At 35.5% G+C, this 22,235-nt stretch overlaps 1 non-coding gene across 1 annotated transcript; it reads right to left on the bottom strand.

Moving 5' to 3' along the window:
• Window positions 1-20,754: 20,754 nt before the first annotated feature.
• On the bottom strand, window positions 20,755-20,861 carry LOC126026289 (U6 spliceosomal RNA). Its single transcript, XR_007501601.1, has one exon. It is a non-coding gene; the product is annotated as a U6 spliceosomal RNA (small nuclear RNA).
• Between the last annotated feature and the right edge of the window lie 1,374 nt (window positions 20,862-22,235).

Raw genomic sequence — 22,235 nt, 5'->3', positions numbered from 1 at the left:
ACTCATTGAAACTCACATTTACATTTAATTTTAATTCCTAGAAATTATTATTTATATGACTCATAATGGAGACTCAAAAGAATAAAAGAATCAGGTTTTATGAATATTGACAATGAATTGCTAAGTTTATAGAAAGTTTGTTAAGAATTATTCTGTGTTAGAAAAACAAGTTGATTTTCAAAATTATATAAGAATTTTTCCTTTCTAGACTAGGATGATGGTTTTAAAATATGGAGAGATTTCATATGCATATTGTCATGACAGTACAGAGTGGTTCCTTTGTTGTCATATGAATGTTTTCACATGAGTTTATTTGACTCTCCTTTTTTGTGATATGAATGTTTTCACATGAGTTTATTTGACTCTGAAAAATATGCTAACTGAATTTATTTATTTTATTTTACTTCATTGAAACTATTGTGATTTAAAAAATCTTTCATAGTTGGGTTTCAGACATATAGTGAATCAGGGCTAATCCCATCATCAGTGGCGACCTCTCTCCACCAGGCTCCCCGAATATATCCCATAGCACCACCTTTGCCCCACAGCCTGCCAATATAAAAGGCCCATTTAAAGTTTAAATTGTTAAAGTTTGGGTCTCTTGATTCCATTGTTGTTGGCTTTGGCTTTGATATTTAATTCAGTTCTTTTTTTTTAATTTCCACCAATGCACCTGAAACTGTTTGGCCCCTGGCCCCTATTTTTTCATATTAGTATTTCTCTTCCTCAACTCAGATTATTTTCTTCTCACTATACTCTAGGGCCACGGGTATTCAAAACAAGTCCCATTTAGACCACTGTATTTCTTTATGCAGTTATTTTAAATACCACATATAAGTGATGTCATTCTGTTTTTATCCTTTTTTCTTTTTCTGGCTAACTTTATTTTACATTATATGTTCCAGTTCAATCCATGTTTCTGCAAATTGCAAGTTGAAACATTCCTTACAACTATGTAGTATTACATTGTATATAAGTTTCACATCTTCGTAATCCACTAGTCTGTTTTTATGGAATTTAAATGCACTAACTTTAAATTTTATGGTTCCCTGAACACCACCAGGAATAATCCCTAAACATAGCCTCCCCCCCAAGTCTCCCAAATTTTCTAAAATTTCTGTGATAGTTTTTATAGAATGATGCTCTCTGAGGTAAATTATCTGAGCCCCAATATTATAAAGAATGCTTAGCTTCCCAGAAATGTACTTTTAAGAGGCCAAAGAGATACTGCAGGAATCAAACTTGGTTCTATCCCTGCACAACCTATGGTCTCTCAGACGGGATGCCACCAAATACCACCAACCACCAAAAAGAACATAGGAAGAAATCTAAGTTGAGTTCGAAAGTAAGACATAATATATTAGCTCCTATAGGAATTTTTTTGTCTTAATTTTTTTTAAATTTTATTTAAACACATTGATTAGATACATGAATGTGTTTGGGTTTCAGTACTCTAGACAGGCTTTCCATTTCCCTCATACATTCTCGTTATTAGGACAGGTCAAAATGTAGTTATTTCTCTAACTAAACTCATCACTCTTTGTGGTGAGCTTCCTGCGGTGAGCTGGAACTTCCAGCTCTTTTCTCTTTTGTGTCTGAAAATCATTATTGCAAGAATGTCTTTCATTTTTCTTAAAACCCATAGATGAGTGAGACCATTCTGCGTTTCTCTCTCTCTCTCTCTCTCTCTCTCTCTCTCTCTCTCTGACTTATTTCACTCAGCATAATAGATTCCGTGTACATCCATGTATAGGAAAATTTCATGACTTCATCTCTCCTGACAGCTGGATAATATTCCATTGTGTATATGTACCACAGTTTATTTTATTTTATTATTATTTTTTGTGGTTTTTGGGTCACACCTGGCAGTGCTCAGGGGTTACTCCTGGCTCCATGCTCAGAAATTGCTCCTGGCAGGCACGGGGGACCATATGGGACGCCGGGATTCGAACCGATGACTTCTGCATGAAAGGCAAATGCCTTACCTCCATGCTATCTCTCCGGCCCTGTACCACAGTTTCTTTACACATTCGTCTGTTGAAGGGCATCTTGGTTGTTTCCAGTCTTGCTTTGGTAAATAGTGCTGCAATGAATATAGGTGTAAGGAAGGGGTTTTTGTATTGTATTTTTGTTTTCCTAGGGTATATTCCTAGGAGTGGTATAGCTGGATTGTATGGGAGCTCGATTTCCAGTTTTTGGAGGAATCTCCATATCGTTTTCCATAAAGGTTGAACTAGACGTCATTCCCACCAGCAGTGGATAAGAGTTCCTTTCTCTCCACATCCCTGACAACACTGTTTATTCTCATTCTTTGTGATGTGTACCATTGGGGTGTAAGGTGGTATCTCATCGTTGTTTTGATTTGCATCTCCCTGATGATTAGTGATGTGGAGCATTTTTTTCCTGTGTCTTTTGACCATTTGTATTTCTTCTTTGTCAAAGTGTCTGTTCATTTCTTCTCCCCATTTTTTGATGGGATTGGATGTTTTTTTCTTGTAAATTTCTGTCAGTGCCTGTATATTTTGGAGATTATTCCCTTATCTGATGGGTATAGGGTGAAGTTTCTCCCACTCAGTGGGTGGCTCCTGAATCCTGGGCGCTACTTTCTTTGAGGTGCAGAAGATTCTCAGCTTAATATATTCCCATCTGTTAATCTCTGCTTTCACTTGCTTGGAGAGTGCAGTTTCCTCCTTGAAGATGCCTGTAATCTCAATGTCCTTGATTGTCTTACCTACGGGTTGTTCTATATATCTTATGGTTTCGGGTCTGATATCGAGGTCTTTTATCCATTTGGATTTTACCTTCGTACATGATGTTAGCTGGGGGTCTAAGTTCAATTTTTTGCAAGTGGCTAGACAGTTGTGTCAACACCACTTGTTGAAGAGGCTTTCTTCGCTCCATTTAAGATTTCTTGCTCCTTTATCAAAAATTAGGTGGTTGTAGGTCTGGGGAACATTTTCTGAGTATTCAAGCCTATACCACTGATCTGAGGACCTATCCTTATTCCAATACCATGCTGTTTTGATAACTATTGCTTTGTGGTACAGTTTAAAGTTGGGGAAAGTAATTCCTCCCATATTCTTTTTCCCAGTGATTGCTTTAGCTATTCAAGGGTGTTTATTGTTCCAAACAAATTTCAAAAGTGCCTGATCCACTCTTTGAAGAATATCATGGGTATCTTTAGAGGGATAGCATTAAATCTGTATAATGCCTTGGAGAGTATTGCCATTTTGATGATGTTAAACCTGCCAATCCATGAGCAGGGTATGTGTTTCCATTTCCGTGTATCCTCTCTTATTTCTTGGAGCAGAGTTTTATAATTTTCTTTGTATAGGTCCTTCACATTTTTAGTCAAGTTGATTCCAAGATACTTGAGTTTGTGTGGCACTATTGTGAATGGGGTTGTTTTCTTAATGCCCATTTCTTCCTTATTACTATTGGTGTATAGAAAGGCCATTGATTTTTGTGTGTTAATTTTGTAGCCTGTCACCTTGGTATATGTGTCTATTGTTTATAAAAGCTTTTTCGTACAGACTTTAATGTTTTCTATGTAGAATATCATGTCATCTGCAAACAGTGAGAGCTTGACTTCTTCCTTTCCTTTCTGGATTCCCTTGATATCTTTTTCTTGCCTAATTGCTATAGTGAGTAGTTCCAGTGCTATATTGAATAGGAGTGGTGAGAGAGGACAGCCTTGTCTTGTGCCAGAATTTGGAGGGAAGGCTTTTAGTTTTTCTCCATTGAGGATAATATTTGCCACTGGCATGTGGTAGATGGCCTTAACTATATTGAGGAAGGTTCCTTCCATTCCTATCTTGCTGAGAGTTTTGATAAAGAATGGGTGTTGGACCCTATCAAATGCTTTCTCTTTATCTATTGATATGATCATGTGGTGTTTATTTTTCTTCTTGTTGATGTTGTGCATTATGTTGATAGATTTATGGATGTTAAATCACCCTTGCATTCCTGGAATAAAATCTACTTGATTGTAGTGGATAATCTTCTTAATGAGGCATTGAATCCTATTTGCCAGAATTTTGTTGAGTATCTTTGCATCTGCATTCATCAGCGATATTGGTCTGTAATTTTCTTTCTTTGTAGCATCTCTATCTGGTTTATGTATCAAGGTGATGTTGGCTTCATAAAAGCTATTCAGAAGTGTTTCCGTTTGTTCAATTTCATGAAAGAGTCTTGCCAGGATTGGTAATAGTTCCTCTTGGAAAGTTTGAAAGAATTCATTCGTGAATCCATCTGGGCCTGGGCTTTTGTTTTGGGGCAGACATTTGATTACCGTGTTAATTTCATCAATGGTGATGGCGTGTTTAGATATGCTACATCCTCTTTCTTCAACCATGGAAGATTATAAGAGTCCAAGAATTTATGCATTTCTTCCAGGTTCTCATTTTTAGTGGCATAGAGTTTCTCAGAATAGTTTCTGATTACCCTTTGAATCTCTGTCATATCAGTAGTGATCTCTCCTTTTTCATTCCTAATACGAGTTATCAATTTCTCTTTCTTTCTTTGTTAGTTTTGCCAGTGGTCTATCAATCTTGTTTATTTTTTCAAAGAACCAACTTCTGCTTTCATTGATCTTTAGGATTGTTTTTTGGGTTTCCACTTTATTGATTTCTGCTCTCAGCTTTGTTATTTCCTTCTGTCTCCCTATTTTTGGGTCCTTCTGTTGAGTGCTTTCTAGTTCTATTATCTGTGTCATTAAGCTACTCAGGTAAGCCCCTTCTTTCTTCCTGATGTGTGCTTGCAAAGCTATAAATTTTCCTCTCAGTACTGCTTTTGCTGTGTCCCATAAGTTCTGATAGTTTGTGTCTTTATTGTCATTTGTTTCCAGGAACCTTTTGATTTCCTCCTTGATTTCATCTCGGACCCATTGGTTATTCACTATGAGACTGTTTAACTTCCAGGTGTTAAAGTTTTTCTTCTGTGTCCCTTTAAAATTCACAAATAATTTCAGAGCCTTGTGATCAGCAAAGGTAGCCTGCAAAATTTCTATTCTCTTTATATTATGGAGGTATGTTTTATGTGCCAGCATGTAGTCTATCCTGGAGAATGTCCCATGTACATTAGAGAAGAATGTGTATCTAGGTTTCTGGGGATTGAGTGTCCTATATATATCTACTAGGCCTCTTTCTTCCATTTCTCTTTTTAGGTCTAGTATATTCTTCTTGGGTTTCAGTCTGGTTGACCTATCCAGTGTTGACAAAGCCGTGTTGAGGTCCTCCACAATTATTGTATGGTTATTGATATTATTTTTCACATTTGTCAACAATTGTATTAAATATTTTGCTGGCCCCTCATTCGGTGCATATATGTTTAGGAAAGTTATTTCTTCCTGCTCTACATACCCCTTGATTAATATAAAATGTCCATCTTTGTCCCTTACAACCTTCCTGAGTATAAAATTTGCAATATCTGATATTAGTATGGCCACTCCAGCTTTTTATGGGTGTGGTTTGCTTGGATAATTTTTCTCCAGCCTTTTATTTTGAGTCTGTTTGTTCTAACTATTCAGGTGGGTTTCTTGTAGGCAGCAGAAGTTTGGATTGAGTTTTTTGATCCATTTAGCCACTCTGTGTCTCTTGACTGGTGCCTTTAGTCCATTGACATTGAGAGAAAGAATTGTCCTGGGATTTAATGCCATCTTTATATCGAAATTTGGTGTGTCTTTTGGTTAGTCTTGTCTGAAATTAGGTCTTTCAGTTTTTCTCTTAAAACTGGCTTGAGTTTGTAAAGTTTCTGAGCTGTTTTTTGTCTGTGAAACCATGTATTTTGGCAAACCTGAAAATGAGTTTTGCTGGGTACATTATTCTAGGTGAAGCATTTATTTTATTCAGTCTTGTCACAATATCCCACAACTGCTTTCTGGCCTTGAGTGTTTCTGGTGACAGGTCTGCTGTAAATCTCAAGGATGCTCCCTTAAATGTAATTTCCATTTTTAATCTTCCTGTTTTTAGAATTCTGTCTCTATCTGTGGGATTCATCATTGTGACTGGGATGTGTCTGGGGGTATTTTTTCTGGGGTCTCTTTTGGTTGGTACTCTTCGAGCATGCAGGATTTGATCACATATATTCTTTAGCTCTGGAAGTTTCTCTTTAATGATGTTCTTGACCATTTATTCTTCCTGGAAATTTTCTTCCTGGGTCTCTGGGACTCCAATGATTCTTAAGTTGTTTCTGTTGAGCTTATCATAAACTTCTATTTTCATCTGTTCCCATTCTTTGACTAATTTTTCCACTGTCTGTTCATTTGCTTTAAGTTTATTTTCTAATCTCTCCCGCTGTATGGAATTGTTATTTATCTCATCTTCCATAGCACCAAGTTTATTCTCAGCTTCTGATACCCTGTCCCAGAGCTTATCCATTTTGTCATTCACTTCGTTTACTGACTTTTTCAGTCCTGTTAGTTGACATGTTATTTCAGTTTGGAGTTTTGTGATTTCTGTCTTTATATTTTCTTGGTTCTTATTAGTGTTCTGTTCAACTCGATCCATGGTTTCTTTGAGTTCTTTGAGCATCTTCCATATTTCTTGTCTAAAGTTCTTATCTGAGAGGTTGATTAGTTGGTTGGTCATTATCTGGTCATCAGAATTGTCATCTTCATTCTCTATGCCTGATGCTGGCCTGCGTTGTTTCCCCATTTTCACACTTGTATTGTGGGTTTTTTCTACGTGTTGTGGTGGTATTTATTGGCTAAATGATGTATGCAGCTGCACTCCTCCAGCTCCGCCCTTTCTGGATGGATCGACTTGCCTCCAAGGGAGAGGAGTCCTCCGTGGATGAAGCCTCACACAGAATCAAATCTTAGGCCCGAGCACACAGCAGAGAAGACAGTCCGGAGAGAAATGCTGGGCTTGAGTGATCCAGCACAGTTCTTAGTGTGATTTTTTTCGAAGTGAAGCGCAGTGGCAGTGCTCCTCTGGAGCCTCTTTTCGGCCCACTCCCAAGAGGTTAACGTGGGGCAGGACAGTAGACAGACACACACAGGCAGCACTCACAATTTTTCACAGTCAGGCCCCACTAGGCAGCTCCTATATGAAACCTGATGGTGCTTGAGGGAACCATATGTGATAGTGGAGATTGAACTAAGATCAGCCAGTTGCAGGAAAATCATGTTAACCCAGTTCTATCTCTATGGAACAATACTTAAGATTTTTAGTTTTATTATAGTTTAATTAATATTCCACTAATTGCCCTTTCCTGCCCCTAGAGTCAACTAGATCTTTAAGAAATAGGTTTTAACAACATTAATAAAAATTGTGCAGCTTTAATTCAGCTACCAACCTCCCTACAATAAATAATGAAGCAAATAAAGGTTTCTAGGTTTTAAAATTAGTTATTTCTTACAGCTCTGAAGAAAAAAATTTAAATGTATTTTGACAAACCATTGTGCCAAAGGAGTTTTATGTTTTCTTTATTTTTTTAAAGGAATAAAAACACATCTCGTAAATACAAGAATTATGGCATGAAACACATTCATTTTCTGGTATTTGAATTTCTTTTTCCTTTGCAGTTCATACAAAATTTAAAACTAACTTGTTATTTACAAAAAAAGAAAAATGGGTCTTTTATTGAGATTATATTATAATGATATTTCAATTTACACAAACCTGGCATATTTATAGTATTGACTAGTTTAAGCTTCATAAATCCTTTACTTTTAAGCTACTTCAATTTTTCTTGTTGCTACTGCTTTCATTGGTGTGCAGAGTAGTGGTTTTCTGTTGCAGTAGTTTTACTGTTGAAAAATTTTAATTTTATAAATATGTATATATAATTTTGCATATTTTATTTATTCCTGAGAGTTTGAAAATCTTTGTGCTATTGTACTTTCCTACTTCATAAATTTTAAAATGATCTATTTATAGCTTGCTGAACTATAGTAATATGATTAATCTTATGTGTAGTGATCTTGTTAAATTCACTTTAATAGTTTTTACATTCATTTTGGATTCCTCTATGATATGCCATCTAATAGTAATGAAGATCTACATAAATCTCTGTAATTCTTATACATTTATTTTTCTTGTCTGGTAAATTGGTTTAGATCTTGGATACCATTTTAATAAATGCATAAGTTGACATTATCCTCTTATTCCTAGTCTGAAACAAAAGTTTGAAGTCCATTTATTTCTGTCATAAGTATAATGGTTGTCACAGTTTTTATGTCATTTACAAAATTAAGAGACACATTTCTTATTTAAGTTTAATGAGAACTGAACCTTAAATATATACTATTTATACAAATGACAATGTGTATTTTTATATTAGGAACAGAATCATTCTTGATAGAGTGCTGACTTTTTATTCTTTTTAAAAAAAATTTTAAAGTAAAGATTCAAATGGCTTATTAAGTTATTGATAATTGACTTTTAAACATAACAATTTTCAACAATCCTCTTAATCGTGTTCTCCTGTTTCCTCCTGTTGCCCTAAAAGAAATTATCTTCTTCTCTGAATTTACCCAGTAGGAGGCAATTCATCTTTCATACCTTTAGGGCTACAACTGAAGAAGGAATACAAACAACAGTTTAAGATTTTAAGGGCTAAAAACTATTTTATCAACCCATATGCTGCCCGAAAACATTTAGAAGCAGCATTGTCTATTTTAGTGCAAGCTAATGTTGTTTTCTTTAATGATAAATCTTTTAATTTATAGGTCTCTTATTTATTTGATTTTAATCAGCACAATGTACAAATATTCACATTTAAAATTATTTCTGAAGACATGTTATACAACACATACTTCATTTTATATACCTTGTCAGGTTATCTTTTCAAGAAAGAAATATTATTAGTCTTTTATTCTTTCCCAATAAGCAATATTTCCAATTAAGATAAGATTAGACTGACCCCCTTGATAATGGATTTCAGAAGCCCTAAAACCAAGAAATGTTTGAAGAGATGAGAAATGCTATGAAAAGGAGTTTTCCAACTGCCAATCTGAGGCTCAAATTCAAGAAGATAGATCAAACCCATCAGGAAACAATTCAGAAGAAATGAAGTTGATAAGATTTTGTGAATGAAGAGACCACTAATTCAATGTACTTTTTCTTAACAGCTCCCAAGTGATGAGTCTTGCCTGCAGGGATAGCCACAAACTAAGGCAGCTTAGAAAAAAACCCAATATAACAATCACTTCCCAAAGAATCTCAACTTGGCTCACCTCATTCTCAGCTGCCCAACCCTTTATTATAACTGCAAATCCTTTAACAGCACTTTCTCCTCTTATGTTTTCTTTATTTTCTTCATTCCTCAATCATCAAATTTGGTGAGAACACAGAGTGATTTCAAGTGATAAAATTTCAGTGGTTCTAATGAAATCATGATGCTTATTTAAAAAATAACAAAATAAAAAGTCCTTAACCAATTTTAGGGTGGGGATATTTCTCTTAGGGAAAGCACATACATGACTTGCATGCATGAGACCTAGATAATATCCTGGCACTGTAGGAACAATATTTCATATTGTCATTTGTCAAGAATTCTATGTAACTTATTAAATTTGAAGTTTTAAACAGACATATTGTAATATCCATTTATTTTATTACTGTTAACTTCATCACATAGCCAGGAGACTATATTAGAACATTCAATCTTCAGATTTATTCTTCACATTAATAGTATGTAATATGACAATTTATTTAGTTGAACGTATATATATATAAATTCATATAACTAACTGAGTGACAAAATTATGTTGATTAGATGAGAATGACTGTTATACATAATGAGAACCCTATGAATACAAGAAGAAGCTGAATTAGAATTAGGATACTCTCATCTGTAGACCAGGAGAGGTCACTACGGTTAATCTATTTGTTAAATATAAAACTATTGATACTTCACTTTTTAAAATCAAATATACTTTATCTTATTTTAATAACTGTGCCTACAAATACTATTAATCCATGTACTCCCATATAGATGCCGTAGGTATATGAGCATAATTAAGAAATAATATACTAGAAGGTCAGTTATATTTTATAAAATACTGAATTCCTTACATATTATAAAATTACTAAAAGCTTGAACTCTATAGATATTTCTTACATATAAAAAGTTAATATTTAAATATTTATAGTTTAATAGTATACAAATGGTAAGTTCTCACTAGAAGCGTTTGAATGGGATGAAAATCAACTTGAAATCTATATCTGGCATTTAATTCCAAGTCAAATTCTTATATAATGAAATGGTTGGAACACACTTTTTTTTGGGGGGGGGGTGGAGTGGGGCCAGGCTCTGTACTCAGAAATCGCTCCTGGCTCGGGGACCCATATGGGACTCCAGGGGATCAAACAGTGATCCGTCAGTCCTAGGTCAGCCGTGTGCCACCCTACTGCTGTGCCACTGCTCAGGCCCTGGAACACACTTACTTTAAATACATACTTATTTTAAATACACTAATTTTCTTTTACCTCAACACACAATCCTCACACTAGTTTTGAGTTTTACAAAATGAACTTTGGCTACAATATTCTATTTTCCCCAACAATAATATTAAGAATATTGTTTTCCTTAAGCCCTGATTATTTAGAGCAGTGAAACATTCACTTTGTTTTATGTTAACCTAGACCTTCAGCACCAATATATATAAATAAGTTCTAGTGTTTTTCTGTTTTTATTGAGAGGAAGAAGAAACGAGGAGGATGTTAGAAGGGGACTGTCCTCTCCGTCTCCTGGTTCCCAGAAAGAAATTTCTGTTCCGGCCCATCTGAGGGAGCTTAGGGTCGCTGATACATTCAGCACGGTCCAGTTGGTTCCACACCAGATGACCCTTTCTTGCTGGACAGAATGCACTCCAGATGGGGCGGGGAGCTTTTGGAGGGAGGCAGGGAGAGACACCCACAATAAGTGGGTGGTCAAAAAAAAATCTGCTGAGAAGTGAGGCCCCAGGGTGGAGAAGGGAGTGCAGAAATAAGGGAAGGTGAGCCTCTTTCCAGGACTACTGGAGGCCTCTTCCTCCTGGGTAGGGGCTCTGGTGCAGTCTCCAGAAGGACTGGCACTCGAGAAAGTTTAGGACCTACAACTGCCCTGTCCAGGCCCAGAAGCTCTCTATTTCCTTTCTAAAAAGTAGGCACAGACCCAGCCTGGAGATGGTCCCACGAAAATCCTCATGGCAACTCCATACAAACCTGAACCCACCACCACCCTGGGAAAAGAGAGGGGAAGAGAGAGGGTGCTGGTGTTATAAGTTTAATAAATAATACAAAATATAAATATCATTTTTTTCATTATCTATAAAAATTTTTTTTGAAGTTTATCATATGCTTACACAAATGGAAAATTATTAAAGAATATTTCATTCTGACTAGTTTAACATGAAGAGTTGTTTTTATACAAGCATTTCTTTCTCTGCTCCCTTCAAGAATGTGATATTTCCTTAAGTATAGCATTTTAAATTGGAAAAATAAAAACAAAATGACTCCTATATATATCTTTTTTTTTTTAGTTAAAAGGTAAAAGTTCTCTTTTTAATGCTAAAAGATTGTCTTTTCTTAAATGCTTCTTGGGCATGTTATTGTAATTTGAAAAGAGATTCTGAAAATAGACTCAATAAAAATCTTTCTGCTTACATGCTGTGAAATTCTTTCCACAAGGTTTAAATTGAACTTGCTCAACAGGCAGAGAGAACCGCCTTCTTTTTTCAAAGACATAAGAGAACTTGATCAGTAAGAGGAAATGGTCTAACAGCACTTTCTGAAAGGGGTACATTGACAGTGCCTGTGATTGCTGTACCTAACAACTCTACTCCTATCATCAGCACATGCAAGGGAAGCAAAACATGTGCACATGACAAGCAAGAATAAGTCAAATCACAAGCTAACTGCTTGGAAGAAATGTGAAAGATAAGATCATTTTATTTTTAAGGTTTTTGTCTGAAAGTTCAAAATAATCAGTGTTCAACATATCAATATATATCTCAGTTGACTTCAGGTAACTGGAAATAAATTTGCTTTGATATAACATTTAAAATTTGTTTAAATGTAAGTCCAGGTTGGAGACATAAGAAAAAATGTTTCCGTTGAGGTTTTTTTAGTCCTACTTCTGGGGGAAGCACACACCAGGGTTATTAGGGGACCATATGTGCCATGGATCAAAATCAGGGTCAATTGCTAAAAGGGAGGCATCCGACTCACTGTACCATCACTAAAATTTAAAATAAAAATTATACTACATAGTCAGTTGTAGTATAATACAACATTTGTGATATGGCAGAAATAAATATTATCTAACTTGATTTGTACCAGAGCTAAGAAACTTTAAGTTGAGAAATGATAGAGAATTCATTAAGTTTCTTTGGAAGGTAGTATAGATTTCCAAAACACGTATGCATTGTTTTGAAAGCAACTTCAAGTAAATGGAATTAGGTGATTATTGCCTTTGTTTTGTTTTGTTTTGTTTTATTTCAGGATAGTGGTTATAGTGTGGTTGTTGTTTTTATTGCTGTGGTGCTTGATATTTTTTGGTATTGTTATATTTCTCTTCCTTTTTCCCTTTCTTCTCTTAAATTGATATTTATAGCCTCTAGAAGGACTCCTCCCATTTTTTGCTTGTTTGATTTTTGCCCCATTTTCTTTTTTTCTTTCCTTCAAACAGAACCACATAACTTGAACCATCTTGTTCCGCCTCACAAATTGAGGAGGAAATAATGGAGGGTACCAAAGCCAAACAGTTGTAAGAACACTAAGTAGAAATAAAAAATGATCAGACTTAAACACCAAATCCAAAGCCAAGGACAAGAGAATCGATACCCAATCTAGATACCTAAGCTAGACACAAAGGGGAGCACTTATATTAGCAGCCTGGGGGGTAAATGTAAATGTGGGGGATATGGAATGCCTGCTGGGACCTGGGGTGGAGGGAGGACAACATTGGTGGTGGGAAATCCCCTGATTAAATGTCAATATGTACCTAAAATATTACTGTGAAAGATTTGTAATCCACTTTGGTCAAAATAAAAATTATTTAAAAAAAAATGAAAGTGTGGGCCCGGAGAGATAGCACAGCGGTGTTTGCCTTGCAAGCAGCCAATCCAGCACCAAAGGTGGTTGGTTCAAATCCAGGTGTCCCATATGGTCCCCCATGCTGCCAGGAGCTATTTCTGAGCAGACAGCCAGGAGTAACCCTTGAGCACTGCCGGGTATGGCCCCCCCCAAAAATGAAAATGTGCTAATCATCACTTATTATTTGGGAAATTCAAATATGACTGTGAGATAACATCTAATACCAATGACAATGGCAGATTTAAAAAATACTGGGAATGTGGTAAAAAAAATAGTAACTCATCAACTCATCAATGGTAGAAATGTTGTCTGGTTTGATTCCTATGGAAAACTGAATGAAGGTTTCTCAGTAAGCATTGAATTGAGCTGCCATGTGACCCAGTATTTCACATTAAGGTGTGGGCTCCATTGCCACTGCAGGGAAACTACAAAGTGGGTTAATTTCTAGGAGAGAATATGGGTTTAGAACATACAAACAAAGAACACACACAAAGAAAATGAGAAAACTAGTGAAAATCAGCTAGTTTGAGCTACTTCTCAAGGCTTGTGGTTACACAGATAAGAGCATAAATTTTCCCTAAGATTCCTCAAGTCGTCTAGCTACATAATAAGCAATAATCCCCTAACATAACTCCCCCTAGCACCTGGCTACATAGACAACAAATATTGCTTCTCCCAACCTACTGGATGTGTCTAGAATATGTTCTGTCTAAAATAGGTTTTTCTCCCAAAGCTACTGGGTCAGTGTTCCTTTTGGATTGGATGTGTCTAGATAGAATATGCCCTGTCTAAAATATGTTTTTCTCTCAAGGTTACTGGCCTCAGTGTTCCCCTGGGCTTGTCACAATGCCTCACATAGCCTTTTAGATTGACCTTAGTAAAGGCAGGCTACATCCTTGTTCAGGTCTCTTGAGAGACTGCTAGAGACTGTTAGGCTTCAGACATCAGCTAGAGACTTACTAGGCCTCAGCTCCCCACATTAAGGTATCTATCTTCAGAACAATCTAGTTGTCCAACAACAGATGAGTGGCTAAAGAAACTGTGGTGCATCTAAACAATTACCATATTATACTATGCAGTCATTAGGATAAATTAAGTCATGAAATTTGCCTGTTCATGGATGGGCATGGAGAATGTTATACTGAGTGAAATGTGTTATAGGGAGAGAGACAGAATATTCACACTCATCTCTGTTATATAAAAAAAAAATAAAAGACAGTGTGGTAATAATACTCAGAGAGATAGAGATACAGGCTAAAAGGACCAGCCCATGATATGAAGCTTACCACAGAGTGGTGAGCACAGTTAGAGAAATAACTGCACTAACAACTATCATGATAATGATACAGAGAGAGAGAAATAGAATGCCTGTCAACCTAAATGTCCAAAGACAGATAAGTAGATCAGAAACATATATACATATATATACATTTTGTATTTATATATATACAACTAATTACTACACAAATATAAGGGATGATGAAAGCATGCAATTAGCTGCAACATAGATAGGAGGAAATCAGGTTAAATCGAGTGAGTCATAAGAAGGATAAACACAGGATTATGACATATAAAAAGTTATATGTGGATCTGGAATAACTGGATGAATGAATGTTATTGTTTAAAGGGATAATTCTCATATTACTCTTGATTTTCCCAGTACAGGGAGGAAAACAAAAGTAAAAAAGTTGAGGAGAAAGGGACAGATAAGAAGCAATGGAGGAGAAGCAGGTGCCAAGAGATTCAAGTAGTTGTGGTGTTAAAGACTGATAGAGCTAAATATTAAAACCACAGACTCAACAAAACTTAAATAATGAGACCTAATTTTTTATAACTAAACTTAAAATGGTGCCTGCCTTATAGGGTAGGGAAATATTACAGAGACTAAAATTGATCAGTAAATTGAACTGACCCTGGACTGATTTCTGGTACTCCATATAAATTCTTCAACCAAACCAAGAGTTTCTTTTTATTTAAATTCAGTAATAACAAAGTTTTACATGTTACAGTTTTACTCTTATAAATTACATCTCCTTCATACCTGTACATTTCCCACAACTAGTGGGGACACCAACAGTGCCCCCAGCTTTCCTCTGATTCTGCCTCCTGCCTGCCTCTGAGGCAGCATTTTACTCCTCTTTCTCTTTCTTCCTCTCACTATCCCACTTTTTTCTTTAGATACTGATTTGTACTATTGTATATGAAGGGATATGGCGCATATCACTTTATCACTATTTAACACTTACTTCTTGTCCAGAGTGAATAGTTCCAACTATCATTGCTATAGCCATTCCTTCTCTAACCTAAATGCACTGCAATTCTATAGGTGTCAAGTTTCCTACAATGGTCTGATCCTCCTGACCCTCATCTCATTTGTCTCTGAATATTGTTACCATCCTACTTTATTTTCCTTATATCCCACAAATGAGTGAGAAAATTCTATGTATATTTCTCTCCCCGTGACCCAGTTCACTCAGCATAATACTCACCATATTCATCCATGGTAAAGCAAATTTTATGATTTAATTTTTCTAACAGTTGCATAGTATTCCATTGTGTAGATGTATCATAGTTTCTTTATCCACTCATATGTTCTCAGGCACTTAGGCTTTTCTAGATTCAGGCTACTGTAAAGAATTATGTAAGAACATAAGAATGCAGAGGGATTTTCTGTATTGTTTTTTTTGGGGGGGGAGGGGGATCCTAGGTTGTGTCCCTAGAAGTGGTTTTGTTAAATCATATGGAAACTCAATTTTTAGTATTTTGAGGAATATCCATATGGTGTTTCAAAGAGGCTAAACCATTCAGCATTGCTATTAGTGAATGAGAATGAGAGTCCATTTCTCCCTATCCATGCCACCACTGGTTTGTTTTGTTTTCTTGTGATGTGTGCCAATCTTTTGGTATGAGATGTTGTTTTAATTTACATCTCCCTGATGATTAGTCATGTAGAGCAATATTTCCTATGCCTTTTGGCCATATATATTTTTTTGAGATAACTGTTGATTTCTTTTCCCCATTTTGGATAGGGTTAGAATTTTTTCTTGCTGAGTTCTACCAGTGCCATGAATATTATCCCCTTATCTGATGGGTATTGGGTGAATAGTTTCTCCCATTAAGTGGGTAGTCTCTGCATGCTAGTCACATATTCACTTTGAGATGCAGAAGCTTCTTAGTGTAATGTAGTTCAATTTGTTTATCTTTGCTTTCACTTGCTTGGACAGTATTGTTTCATTCTTGAAGATACTTTTAGCTTTAACATCACGAAGTGTTCTGCCTATATTTTGCTTTATGTATCTTATAGTTATCTATAAGGTTATAGATAATGTCAGATATCAAGGTCTTTAATCTATTATTATTTGAAATTTATGCATAGCTAAAGAGAGTTTACTTATGCTGAGATTTCTTAGTTTACTTTTCTGCATGTATTTGACCAGTGTTCTCAACAACACTGTTCAAGAGCCTGCCCTTGCTCCACGTGATGTTTCTGGTCATTAATCAAAGATTAATTATTCATATACCTTATGGTTAGTCTCAGAATATTCAAGTCTTATTTAACTGATCTGAGGGTTTGCCTTTAATCCAGTACCATTCTGTTTTAATGAATACTGCTTTATAGTAACATTTTGATATTGGGGAACATGATGTCTCCAATCTTCTTTTATACAAGGGTTGATTTACCTATTTGAGGATATTTATTATTCCATATAAATTTTAGGAATATTTGATACACTTTTTTGAAAAAAGTCATGGGTATTCTTATAGGGATTGCATTAAATATGTACAATGCTCTGGGATGTACTGGCATTTTAATGAAGATAATTCTCCCAATCCCTAAAAAGGGTATATGTTTTCATTTCCTTATGTTTTCTTTTATCTTAAGCAGATTTTTTGTAGTTTTATTTGCATAGGTCTCTCATCTCTTTATTTAAGTTATCTCCAACATACATGATTTTCTGAAGGACAATTTGTGATTGGTTTATGTTATTTTTAATATAATTTTCTTCTCTTTTATTATGTATATATATAAAAGCCCTGATTTTTGGTGTTTTGATTTTGTGGCCTGCCACCTTCCCATAAAAATGTATTCTGTCTAGATGCCAGAGTGATAGCACGGTGGTAGGGCATTTGCTTTGCACTAAGCCGACCTGGGACAGACCCAGGTTTGATTTCCAGCATTCCAGATGGTTCCCCAAGCTTGCTAGGAGCAATTGATAAGAGCAGAGCCATAATCCTTGAATGCCACCAGGTGTGGCCAAAACACACACAAAAAATATTATTTATAGAAATTTTTGTAAACTTTTAGAACTTTCTAAATATAGTATCATGTTATCTGCAAACTGTGAGAACTTGAATTCTTCCTTTACCATTTCGATACACTTGATATATTATTCTTGCCTAATTTCAGTATTATATTGAGAGAATAGGAGATGGTGGGGCAACCTTGTCTTGTGCGAAATCTTATTGAAAAGGCTATTGGTTTTTCTCCAATTGAGTATAGTGTTTGCCATTGGCTTGTTTTGACTATATTGAGGAAAGTTCCTTCAATTCCCGTTTTGATAATTTTTTTCAATATGAATGTGTGCTGGACCTTATTATATGCATTCCTGAATATATGGATATGATCATATAATTTTTGTTTTCCCTTTAATTAATATAGTATATTATTTTAAATGACTTGATTAAGTCAATTTATTATATTGATTAAAGCCATATTTGTATCTCTAAAATAAATCCTATTGGTCATGGTTTTATGACTTTCTTGATGAGCTATTGGATTCTATTTGCTAGAATTTTGTTGAGGATATTTGCATCTATGTCTCTGCTCTTATCATCTGGGATATTGGTACATAGTTTTTTTTTTTTGTGTGTGTGTGTGTGTGTGTGTGTTGTCAATATGCTTTTGTATCATGGTAACTTTAACTTTATGGAAACTATTTGTGATTATTCTGTTTTTTTCAATTTACTGGAAAAGCCTCTTCAAATATTCTGGTCCTCTTTAAGTGTTTGAAAGAATGCACTAGTAAATCCTTCAGGACCTGTGGTTTTTTGTTTGTTTGTTTGTTTGTTTGTTTTTCGTGGAGAGCCTTTTGATTACCATTTGTATCTATCAATGTGATAGCTCTCTTCAGATATTCTAGATTATCTAGATATTCTTCAGATATTCTAGATCATCTTGGGGGGTTATAGGAGTCGAAAAATTTATCAATTTCTTTCAAGTTCTCTTGCTTTGTGACATAAAGATTCCCAAAGTAATCTTTAATTATCCTTTAACTTCTGTAGTGTCTGTAGCAATATCCCCTTCTTTATTTATGATTTTGTTTATCAAACTTCTCTCTCTCTCTCTCTTTCTCTCTTTGTGAGTGTTGCCAATCATTTATTTTTTTTAAAGAACCAACATCTTTTTGGTATCCAGTTCATTAGTTTCTAATCTAAGTTTTATCATTTCTTTCTGCTTGCCTATCTTTGGTTCATTTTGGTTGAGAATTTTCCAATATCTTCAACTGTGCCATTAAATTATTTATGTAGGCCTTTACTTCTATCCTGATGAATGTTTTCAAACCTATGAAATTCTTTCTTAATACTGCTTTTGCTGTGTCCGCAAATTCTGATAATCCTGTTTTCATTCTCACTTGTTTTGACTAGTCTTTTGATATTTTTCTTTGATTTCCTCTATAGCCCACTTATTGTTCAGTAGTGAGATATTTAATTTCCAGGAGTTAAAGTTATTTTTGGGTTAATGTTTTTAATTCACTTCTAATTTAGAGCTTCCAGATTTGAAAATAAGTTGATACAATTTCTATTTTCTTGATTTATTATAATATTTTATGGCCCAAAATTCAAATATCTTGTTGAATCTCTCAAGTGCATTGGAGAAGAATGGCTAGAGATTTTTATGGAGATGAATAATCCCTAGTATTGTGTTGCTATAAATGTCTTTCTTCTAGTGTATTAGCAGTTAAGTATTTTGCTGACCACTCATTGAGTGTATATAGTATGTTTTTCCTTATGTACATGAACCTTGAATATTAAAAATAAATCCCTCTCTATATCTTATAGCTTTTATTAAGCCTGAGGTATGTGTTGTCTGATATTCGTGTGGCCATACCTCTTTTTAAGAGAGTTGGTCACTTTAAGGATTATACTCCAAACTTTGACTTTGCATCTGTGTTTGTTCTAACTATTCAGATTTGTTCATTGCAGGCAAATTGAATTTTAGATCCAAAAAGTTGGATTCAATTGTCTGAATCTTTTTGCCTCTTTGTGTATTTTTAAATGGGCATTTAGTCCACTGATGTTAAGAGAGATCATTTTCATGAGATTTTGATATTTTGTGTCATCTTTTTGTAGATATTTGTTGGGTCTGCCTTGCCTTAAATTATACTCTTCAGTTTTGTTTTAAGGTTGGTTTTGAGTCTGTTATGTTCCAGAGCTATTGTTTAGCCAGGAAGCTCTGTATCTTTTTTTCAAACCTGAATAAAAGTATTTTTTGATGAACTGTTTATGGTGAGTCATTCATTTCATTTTAGTGTTTTACACTGTATTTCACTACTGCCTTTGGACCTGGAGGATTGTTTGTGATAAATATTTTTTGTTTGTTTGTTTGTTTTTCCATTTTTTGTTTGTTTTTGGGCTACACCCAGCGATGCTCAGGGGTTACTCCTGGCTACCTGCTCAGAAATAGCTCCTGGCAGGCACGGGGGACCATATGGGACTCCGGGATTAGAACCATCCACCTTAGGTCCTGGGTCAGCTGCTTGCAAACACCGCTGTTTTATCTCTCCAGCCCCTGTAAATCTTAAAGATGATTTTTAATATACAATTTCTCTTTTTAATCTTTCTGCTTTAATAATTCTTTATCTATTTGTGGTTTACATCATGATGCTAGGATGTGTCATGGGGTGATTTTATTTGGGTCTCTTTTAAATGGTACTCTTTGGGTATCCAGGATCTGGGTCCAAGTACTCTTTAGCCCTGGGAACTTCTCAGCAATAATATACTTGATTGTTGCTACCTCATAGGGGTTTTCTTCCTGTATCTTTTGGACCCAATGATCCTTATCTTCATCTTGTTGAATTTATCCCATGTAACTTTTGTCATCTATTAGTTTATTTTGAGGATGTTTTCATCTTCTGTTTATTTATTTTAAGGCTCTTTTCTAACATCTGTTAGAGGTATTATTCAACTTATCTTTCAGTTCACTGATTTTGTCCTCAAAAACTGTTACTCAGGTACAGTTTTTCATTTCAACTATTAAACTATTAAAGTGTTCAGTCCTGTTCTTTTTTATATTTTTTTCATTTCTACTCTATCTTCTTGATTCTGTTCCATTGTTTCTTTGGGTCCTTTTTTTTTTTTTTTAAATATGGAACGCTTCACGTATTTCCGTGTCATCCTCATAGGGGTTTTCTTCCTGTATCTTTTGGACCCAATGATCCTTATCTTCATCTTGTTGAATTTATCCCATGTATCTTTTGCCATCTATTCGTTTATTTTGAGGATGTTTTCATCTTCTGTTTATTTATTTTAAGGCTCTTTTCTAACATCTGTTAGAGGTGTTATTCAACTTATCTTTCAGTTCACTGATTCTGTCCTCAAAAACTGTTACTCAGGTACAGTTTTTCATTTCAACTATTAAAGTGTTCAGTCCTGTTCTTTTTAATATTTTTTTCATTTCTACTCTATCTTCTTGATTCTGTTTCATTGTTTCTTTGAGTTCTTCTTTTTTTTTTTTAATATGGAACGCTTCACGAATTTCCGTGTCATCCTTGAGCAGGGGCCATACTAATCTTCTCTGTGTCGTTCCAATTTTAGTATATGTGCTGCCAAAGCGAGCACTGTTTCTTTGAGTTCTTTGAACATCTTCCACATTTCCTCCCTAAAATCCTTGTCAGAGAAACTATGTAAGTGGCTTAAGTTAGTTGGGTCCTCGGAACTACCATCATTGTCAACTAACTGTGTGGGGGGGTTGCATTGCTTCCCATTGTGATTCTTGCTGTGTGGTGGTATATTTTATGTGTTGTGTCATTGACTAGAAGAAATGTGCACCTTTAGAGCGAAGCTCAGCAGCCATGCTCTTCTCTTGGTGCACTAGCCTAGTTCAAAATGTCCCTTTTGGTTCCAAAAGCCTCCTTACATTACCACAGCTGCTGTTATGCTGGTATCTGATCTTGCCTATCTCCAGGCCACACTTTTCTCAGGAACTTAATTTCTAAATGCAGGGTGGTGTGGGGCCAGACCATGGGGCAAGCAGTATGGCGTTTGCCTTGCTCACTCTAACCTATGATGGACCTTGGTCCAATCCCCTGAAGTTCCATATGGTCCCCCAAGCCAGGAGCAATTTCTGAGCGCATAGCCCAAGTAACCCCTGAGCTTCACAGGATGTGACCCAAAAAACAAACAAACAAAATGCAGAGTGAGTCTAAGACTGGCAGGGTCTGGGGAAAGAATGCCTGCAAGCAAAATGGCTCCGTAGTCTCTCTGCTATTGCTGGCAGTTTCATACTTGGCCATCTCAGATTCCCACTACTGATGTCCATATGGCTACAGTGTGTTGCCCTCCTGCCTCGCTTAGTCATCCCTCTGCATCATCTTTTCAGTGATAAAGGGGTGTTACTCCTCAAGCTTAGCCTCGCAGACGGGCCCATGTCATACTCCACAGCTCCCAGCCTGGCAGAACTGGTCTCATTGCTATGGCTGGCTGGCTGGTAGCTGGATGTCTCATAGCCATGGCACCACTATCCATACCCAACAGTGATTTCTGAGGGAGGGGGCAATAGTAAATCTAAAGCACTGCTAGGTATGATCCCAAAAGTAAAAAGATGACTGTCAAGAAGATGGAAGGCTGGGAGTTGATGGAATGAAATCTTGAGAAAATGGTAGAGTTAAAATGACATTTGGATGTCTAAAACTAAACTATGAATAACTATGTAAATCACATTATTTTGATAAAATAAAATCTTAATAAATGAAAGTAAGAAATCCAAGCCTTGAATTCTTATATCCAATTCTTTTGGTAAGTTGTTAGAAGACATTTGCTATATATGTTGCTCAAGTTTAAACTGCTTTCGTATATCTGAAAATAATAATTAGTTTACACTACTCCAGTGAATCCTACGAACAATATGAAAATTCATTAGGTTACAATTGTGAATCCCATGGAGTATTTATGAGGGGAGAGACATTTAAATGTAATTTGCAAACATTATGTACA

This window comes from Suncus etruscus, chromosome 1 (assembly GCF_024139225.1).
Source record: "Suncus etruscus isolate mSunEtr1 chromosome 1, mSunEtr1.pri.cur, whole genome shotgun sequence".
NCBI lineage: Eukaryota > Metazoa > Chordata > Mammalia > Eulipotyphla > Soricidae > Suncus > Suncus etruscus.
Note: the sequence above shows the minus strand (reverse complement) of the source record. Positions and strands in the feature narration are given on the sequence as shown.